Genomic DNA, 10,372 nt, shown 5'->3' with positions numbered 1-10,372 from the left:
AGGCAAGATGAGAACAATTCACCTTCCACATTCCCACCTGGCAACCGCTATCATTTTTCACCTCCTAAATTTCACTTATAACATGAGGAGTTTACTAGAAAGCTATACAACTTATATGATTTGTGGCTTCTGAATGACCTCAAGGGGAATGTTATCATAAATGATCCCATCATTCAAAATGACAGTACTTTTTTTTTTAATTTTGGATTTTAGCTAATGCCTAAGAAGTGGTTTCTTTTCCATACCTAAGGGTCTTTCTTATAAATTCTGTCATGAGTCTTTTGAAATGCACACCTGGTTTCTCAGCCACAAAACTTGAAATGTTATACCTACCAGTAAGGGATATTATTGGGGATTTATATTAAACAAGAGGCCTGAAAAATTCTTGCAATTTCATGTTTCTATAACCTGTAGTATAATTTGATTATGTATATATACTCTTCCTGAGAATGACATGTGGAAGAAATCTGATGAAAGGGAGGTCAACTGCAAATTAGCATCAGCATTTAAAATGCAGGTTTAGGGGCGCCTGGGTGGCACAGTCGGTTAAGCGTCCGACTTCAGCCAGGTCACGATCTCGCGGTCCGTGAGTTCGAGCCCCGCGTCAGGCTCTGGGCTGATGGCTCAGAGCCTGGAGCCTGTTTCCGATTCTGTGTCTCCCTCTCTCTCTGCACCTCCCCCGTTCATGCCCTGTCTCTCTCTGTCCCAAAAATAAATAAACGTTGAAAAAAAATAAAATAAAATAAAATGCAGGTTTAGTTCTCTGTTAATCCAGCGAGCCCCTCATGATGGAGCTTTCAGCGGGATCACTATGGTTCAAAGTAAATTCTGTTGTATCGAAATGACATGCTGTGTGGGGACAATGCTTGCACACGCGCACACACATGCACACACACACACACACGCACCTCACCTTTAGGATCATTCAAATATGCCAAATGTAGTGGGAAGACTCAATTGGTACATGTGCCAGGAGACAGGAACTGCCTAGCTTAGAAATTCTAAAAAAAAAAAAAAAAAAAAAAAAAAAAAAAAAAAAGAAAAGAAAAGAAAAGAAAAGGAGAGTACAGAAAAGAAAAGAAAGAAAAGAAAAGAAAAGAAAAGAAAAGAAAAGAAAAGAAAAGAAAAAAGAAAAGAAATTCTTCAGTGAATAGAGGGAAAATACCGAAAGTGGAAACTTCCAACACTTTTCAAGACCTTAATAACAAGAAAGGAGGAAGAGATTTCCCAAGCAGTTAAGACACTGACACAATATGTGACCGCCATGATAGCCATGGTGATAGAGTTATAAATGTAGTTAGCAGAAATTCTGACAAGAGGTCTCATACACAAGTTTTTTGGCAAACTTCACAGAAATGTTTTACTTATCCAATGATCATTCAGTAAAGCTTTAAAATCTTAAAATAAGACCATGAGTATTGCAACTAATGCAGATAATCACCTGAATAGTTTATTTGGACAATTTAAGTAGCTTGAGATTTCGAATGATTTAAAAAAAAAAAACACACATATTGCACTTAGCACAATGCTTTCTTAATTTATAATATTTTGATAATCTGATATTTCTATCCCCAGAAAGGTAAGTTTCTGAGAGCAGTATTTGGCATAGACTCGAAATTCAGATGTCAGATGGCTGGCGTATTTTCCATACTTGCTCTTCCTCATTCATGAGGAAGGATTATTTATCTTTACTGCATTGCATTATAGCAGTCTGTTTACTCACTTCTCACCCTCTTTATTGTGAATATGAATGTCTGTGCTTGGGCACAGAATAAGTGGTTAATAAATATTAAATAAATAATTGAATGATTGCACTGACATCTCTAACATAACACCCATGTAATTTGCTCTCTAATTTGTTTTTACCTAGGGTTAAATTTGTAATAATAATTTGTCTACTCACATCAAGAATGCCTTGTGACCAATGTGAAGCATTTTTTCCTTTGGAGTATCTATATCTGTGATGATATTTACTTACAGTCTATTGATTCAGAATTTTACAGAACATTTAGATGAAATAAGCCCGAGATGACAGCCTGTGAATTAGTTGCTCAGTCTGGTTTTCATGGACCTAAATGACTTTTTGTCTATTTGTTTTTTGTTTATTGGATGGTTTGTTCACTTATTTTGTAAATCATTGTTATTGGTATAATTTACATTTAAAAATGTACTCATTTTAATATGCAGGTTGGTGAATTTTGCATGTATACACTCCTGTAAACCCTGCTGCGTCAAGATATAAAACATTTCTATCATTCTAAAAGAATTTTTGTTTTTTTACTGGCAAACCACACACGTGCACGCGCACGCACACACACACACACATACACACACACAGAGTCGGCTAGCCATATTCAGCCAGTAATCTGATTTCGGTCACTGTAATTTAGTTTTGCCGGTTTTAAATGTCATATACATAGAATAATACATTATGTATGCTTTTATATCTGGCGTTTTTCATTCAGCATAATGTTTTATTCCTTGCTACCCATGCCTTTCTCACACTCCGCCCAAACTTGCTTTCCCCCATTGTTAGCACCCAGTATTAGTGTGGTATACTTGTTTCAATTGATGAACAAATATTGGTTGATAAATCATCATTAACTAAAGCCCATAATCTATATTAGGTTTCACTCTTTATGTTGTACATTGTATGGGTTTTAACAAATTTATAATGGCATGTATCCACCATGACTGTATCATACAGAATAGTTTCACTGCCCTAAATTAAGAGATGTACAAATTCACCCATTACTATATAGACTGTTTTTAGTTTTTGGCTATGGTGATAAAGCTACTATGAAAAGATTTTATAATCATATGTTATAATTTACCTTGGATACTTCCCTTGGAGTGGAATTGCTAGGACATTTTTAATTTTAGCCATTCTAGTGGGTCAATCATTTAACATTGTAGAACTAATTTGAATTTCTCTAATGACTAATGATGTGTGAATACCTTTAATATGCTTATTGGTCATTTATATTTCTGCCTTTTTTATGTGTCTGTACAAATCTTTTGCCTATTTTTAATTGGGCTGACTTTTTCTTATTATTGAGTGGTATAAAATGCGTACTGTGAATATTTCCTCCCAGTCTGTGGCTTGATCTTTCATGTTTTTTAATTATATCTTTTGAAGAGCAACGTTTTTAATTTTTATGAAACTCAATTTGCCTTTTTTCTTTTATATTTAATGCCTCTATGTCCTAAGAATATTTTCCAATTTCATATTTGTAAAGATGTCACATGTTCTCTTCCAGAGGATTGATAGTTTTGGCATTTCCAGTAATGTCTATGATTCATTTTGAATCAATTTTGTATTTAGTGTGAAGTAAAGATTGAGGTTGATTTTCTTTTTCCATATTGATTTCCAGTTTTCCTGCAGCCATTGTTGCAAAGATGTTTTTTCTCCCATTGAATTACCTTAGAACTTCTGCTAGAAACAAATTGACCATATACGTATTAGCCAATTTCTAAACTATCTCTTCTGTTTCATTGATCTATTCCTCGATACTATGTCAGTAAAGGGTTGCCATGATGATTCTGCTTTAATACGTAGTATTAAGTGTAAACACTGTTCCTTTTTTAAAGTAGTTTCACTTTTTCTAAGTCCTTTACATTTCCATATAAATTCTAGAAGTAGCTTATCAAAAGTCTACAATGTTGTCTGCTGGAGTTTTTTTTTGGATACAGTGGCATGTGTAGCTCAATTTGGGGGGAACTGACATTTGAACGACATTGAATTCTCTTTTTCATGGGCAGTTAGGCCTTCTTTAATTTCTCTTTTGTAGTTTTCAGTGCACAGGTCATACATTTTGTTAAACTTATTACTAAATTATCTCAGAGTTTTGATGTTATTTTAAACAATATTTTCCAATTTGATTTCACAGTGATTTGCTGAAAGTATACATATAAATGTAATTGATGCACGTTTATTGATTTTGATGCCGTAAACTTTCAAAATTCACTTATTCTAATAGTTTTGTGTGAACAGTCCTTAGGATTTTCTATATGCCCATTCATGTTCTCTGTGAAAATACAAACTTGCTTTTATGTCTTTTCCCTGCCTTATTGTACCGGGTAAGACAATCCAGTACAGTGTTGAATAGAAATGGTGAGAGTTGACATTTTTGGCTTGTTCCTGTTTTTAGGAAAGCATTGTTTCCCCACGAGTGGGTCTTCCCCATTTTGTAGAGCATAAAGATCCAGTTACCAATCCAAAGTTAGGATCTCTACCATGTGAAGGATAACAAAGAGTACAACAATAGCAACCATCAGAACTAGGAGCCCACATACTTGCTCCATCACATCTTCTACAGGGTCAGCGTTGCTGAGGAAGACTCAACACACAAGCAATGGTAGCAACAATGCTTTTTGCAGAGAAAGTACAATGTAGACATAGAAAGGTCAGCATCTGTTGTGTGTGCCAGTCTCCCATGGCCAGTGGGTTCCTCCTGATAGCAGATATAGGGCAATGGGCTGCACACATCCCTTTTGTGCTGCAGGCAAAGACCCTGTCCCCTTCCTGTGGGGGACAGATGCACTGGTGAGGATGGCCAGGTACCATATAATGCACGTATGTAAGCAATACAAGGAAGTTCACTGCATATCCAAAACAGGGGGAAATTTTCTCTTAATAGGGAAACTATGGGGCTAAGTGACAGCTCAGCACTAAACTTCCATGTAGGGGACAGGCTGAGGGCACCGATGAAGCAATCCCTGAGAGGGGCAGTAGGTCACACTATGACTACTTTACGTACATATTTCTTAAATTTCCCCATGTTAACATTCCCTTAAGATGTTATGTACAAGTTAATTTGTAAATACTTTTTATCAAGTTAAAGATATTTACTTCTATTCCCGGTTTCCTGAGAGTTTTACTGGGAATGGGTATTGAATTTTGTCAAATGCTTTCCTGCTTCTATTGAGATGATCCTACAGATTTTCTTAAGTCTGTGGTACTAAATTACATCAATTGCTTTCTGAATGTCGAACGAACCTTGAACTTCTAGGATAAATCTCACTTGGTCATAATTTATTATCTTTTTTGCATATCGCTGAATTTAATTTGATAACATTTGCTAGGGATTTTTTCATCTTGATTCTATAGAGATACGGGTTGGTTTTCTTTTATTCTCCTCCTGCTCCCCTTCTTATTTTTCTTCTTTCAAAATGTCTCCTTTTTAAAAAAAATTTTTTAATGTTTATTTAATTTTGAGAAAGACAGAGCACGAGCAGGGGAGAGGCAGAGAGAGAGGGAGACAGAATCCGAAGTAGACTCCAGACTCCAAGCTGTTATCACAGAGCCCAATGCAGGGCTCAAACCCATGAACCATGAGATCATGACTTAAGCTGAAATAGGACACTCAACCGACTAAGCCACCCAGGCACCCCAAAATGTCTCTTTTTGATTTTGATATTTGGATAATGCTAGCTTCATAAAGTGGGTTATAGAGTGCTTCCTGTCTATTTTCTGATAAGTTTATTGAAGGTTGTTATTGTTTTTTCCTTAAGTGGTTGGCAGAATGATATCAGTGACACTATCTGGGCCTGGGATCTCTTTCATGTGAAAGTTTTTGATTATAAATACAATATCTTTAATAGATGTAAAGCAATTCTTATTTTCCATTTCTTTTATTTGTTTTGATGATTTATTTTTTTAATTACCCATTTCTTCTAAGTCACAAAATTTATTAGCATAAGTTCATTCATGATATTCCCTTTTTTTTAAGTTTTAATTTGAATTCCAGTTACTTAACATAAAGTGTAACATTAGTTTCAGTTGTACTATATAGTGATTCAACACTTCCATATATCACCCTGTGCTCATCACAAGTGCACTCCTTAATCCCCATCATCTATTTCACCCACTCACCCACCTACCTCTCCTCTGCTAACCACCACCTTGTTCTCTATAGTCAAGAGTCTGTTTCTTGGTTTGCCTCTCTCTTTTTTTCCCTTTACTCATTTGTTTCATTTCCTATTTTCCACATATAAGTGAAATCATATGGTATTTGTCTTTCCCTGATTTCACTAAACATAATACTCTCTAGCTCCATCCAAGTCATTGCAAATGGCAAGTTTCATTCTTTTAGATGGCTGAGTAATGTTGTGTATGTATGTGTGTGTGTGTGTGTATATATATATATATATAGTATATATATGTATATATAATACTATTGTATAGTATGCATTGTATTGTATATTATTATTATACATATATATATTATATATTAGCAACATTATTATTATATACATATATACACCAAATCTTCTTTATCCATTCATCAATCTATGGACATTTGAACTTTACCATAATTTAGGTATTGTTGATAATGTTGCTATAAATATCGGGGTGCATGTATCCCTTTGCGTATTTTTGTATTCTTTGGGCAGATACCTAGTAGTGCAATTGCTGGATTGTAGGGTAGTTCTATTTTTAACTTTTTGAGGAACTTCATACTGTTTTCCAGAGTGGTTGCACCAGTTTGCATTCCCACCAACAGAGCAAATAGTTCATTTTTGCTTTTGTTTCCCTTGCCTCAGCAGACATACCTAGAAAGAAGTTGGTTATACTGCTGTGTAAATTTCAATTTAGTCAGCATGATTGATGGTGTTATTCAAGGCTACTATATTCCTACAGCATTTCAATATATTTTTAGCTTAATATTCTATAAATTACTGAAAGATATTGTTGCAATCTTATACTGTATATGGGTCTATTTCATTTTCGTTCTGTAAGGTTTTGCCTTATTATTTTGAAATGCTATTATTAGCTGCATACACATTTAGAATTGTTTTGTCTTCTTGATGAATTTACCACTTTCTTATCATGAAATGTAGCTTTTTGAATCTCTAAAATTTACTTTTTTATATATTTTTATTGAAATAAATTTTGTTTTATATTAGAATAGTCATTCCAACTTTTTATGATTAATGTTTATATGGTATACAAGTTTTCCTTCCTTTCCTTTTATCTATCTTCATATTTAGAGTAATTTCTTGTAAAAGCATTCAGGTCAGGATTAATTTTTACTCAATTTGAAAACCACTGGCTTTCACTTCATGTGTTTAGAGTGTGTACATTCAATGAAATTGTCAATGCACTTGGTTGCAAGTCCTGTTTTTCATATTTGTTTTCTATGTGACTTATCTGTTATTATTTTTCATTTTATTACTTTATTCTTGACTTCTTTGGTTTCATTGAGCATATTTTCATATTCTATTAGATCTTTTTACCTTATCTTTATCTTACTTTATCTTTTTAACAAATTTTGTGTGATTCTTCAGTTTATAATATGTACCTTTATCTTTTATAGACTTCTCTCAAACTATATTAAACCTTTTCATATATATACATATATATGTATATATATATATGAATCTCACAATCTGTTTCTATACTCTGTAGGTTATTTGTTACACATTTTTTTCTAGATTTGTTATGAACACTTCAATGTATTGGTATCTTTGCTTTCAAAAGTCAATTATCTATTAAAAGGAAAAAAGTCATCTTTCTGTTTGGCAACATATTTATAAATGATCACTCTTTTTTCCATATATCTGTTCATTTTTTTCTAGCTATTCACAGAGGAATGGCAAATGTAGTATCACTTACTCTATTGCTCCTAGAAAAGGAAGTTCACAGGTGTTTTTATTTTAATTTGAAACTTTTAAGATCATCATCTTGAAAGAACTGCAAGTTACTGGACACTCTCAGATCTCCTACAATCTATGTAAGACAATAGAGAAAGTAGCCTCCAAACACAATAGCATTTAAATTCCAAGTCTCCAAATTCTATGGTGAATGTATATGTACCTTGAATATAACATTACAGGGCAGTGGAAACTCTACAGTCGAGGAAATACCTTAGAGACTAGATGTAAACCATTTACAGTCAATAAACTTACTCTTTGACTACCATTACTATAATTTCCGAGGTATATAAATGTTATGAAGTAACAATATAGCCAACATTGGAGATTTATTTAGTGTCTTTCCTTAGAGATTTTTAACTATCTATGTTACATATTTTCTTATTAAAGAATAGAATTTGAATAAAGATTAGTGCCTTTTGAACCCCCATGCAAAATATTTTAATTGCTAAAATAATTATAATAAAACAGTACATATTTATTACACTTTTTAGAGAAAACAGTGAGGTTTCAGGATCAGATTACAGTTTGGCTCTAAATTACTCACAGTTATATGACCTTGGGTTGGTTATTAACTTTTGGAAATATTAATTTCTCAATCTATGAAGTTGGAATAATCACATGTAACACTCAGATTACCGTGAAGATTACATAAATCAGTGTCTGAAGAACTCCTGGTATTGTGCCTAGAAAAGAAGAGGTTTTCATTAAATTTTAGTTTCTCTTTCTGGCAGTTACTCATATCACAAATAACATAATAGAAATTCAAAGGTTAAGAGACTTTCTCAATGTCAAACTCTTAGTAGTGTCAGAACTCAATCTCAAACCTGCCTTTTAGTTCTAACGCTCTTTTTTTTTTAAACTACAACACAGCTACCTCAGAAGCAGCAGTAGGAGCTTTTTATAACAGTTCACCATTGTTCTATAGCATAAAAACTAAAAAAAGCAAATCCCTGTCTGGGTACATGGATATGAAAATTATGTTGGACAGGTACTGTCTCATCACTGAGCTACAGCATGAATGTTCTAAATTTGGGTATTCACTGTTTCATCACTGGTCTAGGTAGTAGCTGTTACTACATAATCAGTCACTGAAAATAGCTGATTGTCCAAAACAACCTAAAACAAGAGCTTTTTTTTTTCATTTACTGCTTTGCTTTTGTTATTGCTGTTCTATTTAATTAATGAGATCTATTTCGTAAATGGGATGATTTAAGATAAAAAGAAAAACACTTTGTCAAGCCTGTCAACTTTCCAACATCTCTAGGAGACTGAATCAACCCACTAAAAGGATAAAGATATTTCTCATTAATACACTCTGTTCTATTTCACTTTTTGTTTTTGGGCATTGTGAAGGAATCTCTTTCAAAGTTGAGTTCTCATAGGAATTTTTAAAACTCCACGATGTTGCCTTTCACATTAAATGACACCTGGCATTCTATTTCTGCACTCTGAACATAGATATTACAGACAAACTGAAGATAATTACAGATAATTTTAATTTCTGATCTTTTTTCTTTATTTCTCTGCCTCTATATTTGAATGATACAGTGATGGGGAAAATATCCAATGTATTGTCTCTTTGGGTATAGATTCTTCCAAAAGTCCAAGCCCACATACATGTACAGCCTCTGTTTACAAATAATAATCAGCAGATTTATGGTTAACATGACAGCAAACAAGATAGGGTTAATTTTATGCAAAAAATTAACCTAAGAAAATGATTAATGTTGGAAAAAGTGGAATTTTACATTAAAAAGTGCTTTGATAAGCACTGTGATCAATCAAATTTTCAGCTTTAAGGATTGTAGAGACTATACCTTCATTTCAAGGGGCCATGACCAATTATAATTATGGGTCATAGACTTGGCAAGGAGGAGAATTTTATAAGAAATGGACAGAGTACATTTTATAACTGTCAGTAAACTAAAACAAATGTGTAAGTAAATAAAAGAGAATTTAAAATCTTTTCTAATCATGTTTGAGTAAAAACATTAGTTAAAAATAAAATTACAGGGGTGCCTGGGTGGCTCAGCCAGTTGGGTGTCTGAATCTTGATTTCAGCTCAGGTCATGATCTCAGATTTGTGGGATCGAGCCCTGCATCGGGCTCCACACTGAGTGTGGAGCCTGCTTAAGATAGTCTCTCTCTCTCTCTCTCTCTCTCTCTCTCTCTCCCCTTTCCCCTTCTCCCCGCCCCATGCTCTTTCTCTCTCTCTAAAAAAATATTTAAAAAAAAGAATTACAAACTATGTAGAAAAAATGAGAATAAGCCACTTTGATAAAAGCTGTGGAATGTTTCTAGGGAAAAAAATGTTTATTCAAGAAAAGCAGACTACTGAAAAAGAAAACTAAAAACATTATCAAAGAAATATCTACAAAAGAGTTCCTGGCTCAGACAGTTTCAGAGTTCTAAGAAATAAGGATTTCCCATATCCTACCATCTATTCCAGAACATCAAATAAGAGTAAAAACAAAAAACAAAAAATCAAAAAAACACTTAAAGTTGATCCTTGCCAAAACAACCTTCCACCAAACAAGAAAAATCTTAGCTATCTCAAAATAAAAATGCTTTAATTGCCAAAACCATTAATGAAAGATTTGGATTATAAATTAAATAGCATCCGCTTTAAACATGTAAGGAAAAAATTAGGAATGAAAAAAATGCATTTAGTTTTAGGGAAATACATTAATATAATACATCACACAAACGGATT

The sequence above is a fragment of the Prionailurus bengalensis genome, chromosome C1, assembly GCF_016509475.1.
Source record: "Prionailurus bengalensis isolate Pbe53 chromosome C1, Fcat_Pben_1.1_paternal_pri, whole genome shotgun sequence".
Lineage (NCBI taxonomy): Eukaryota > Metazoa > Chordata > Mammalia > Carnivora > Felidae > Prionailurus > Prionailurus bengalensis.
Note: the sequence above shows the minus strand (reverse complement) of the source record.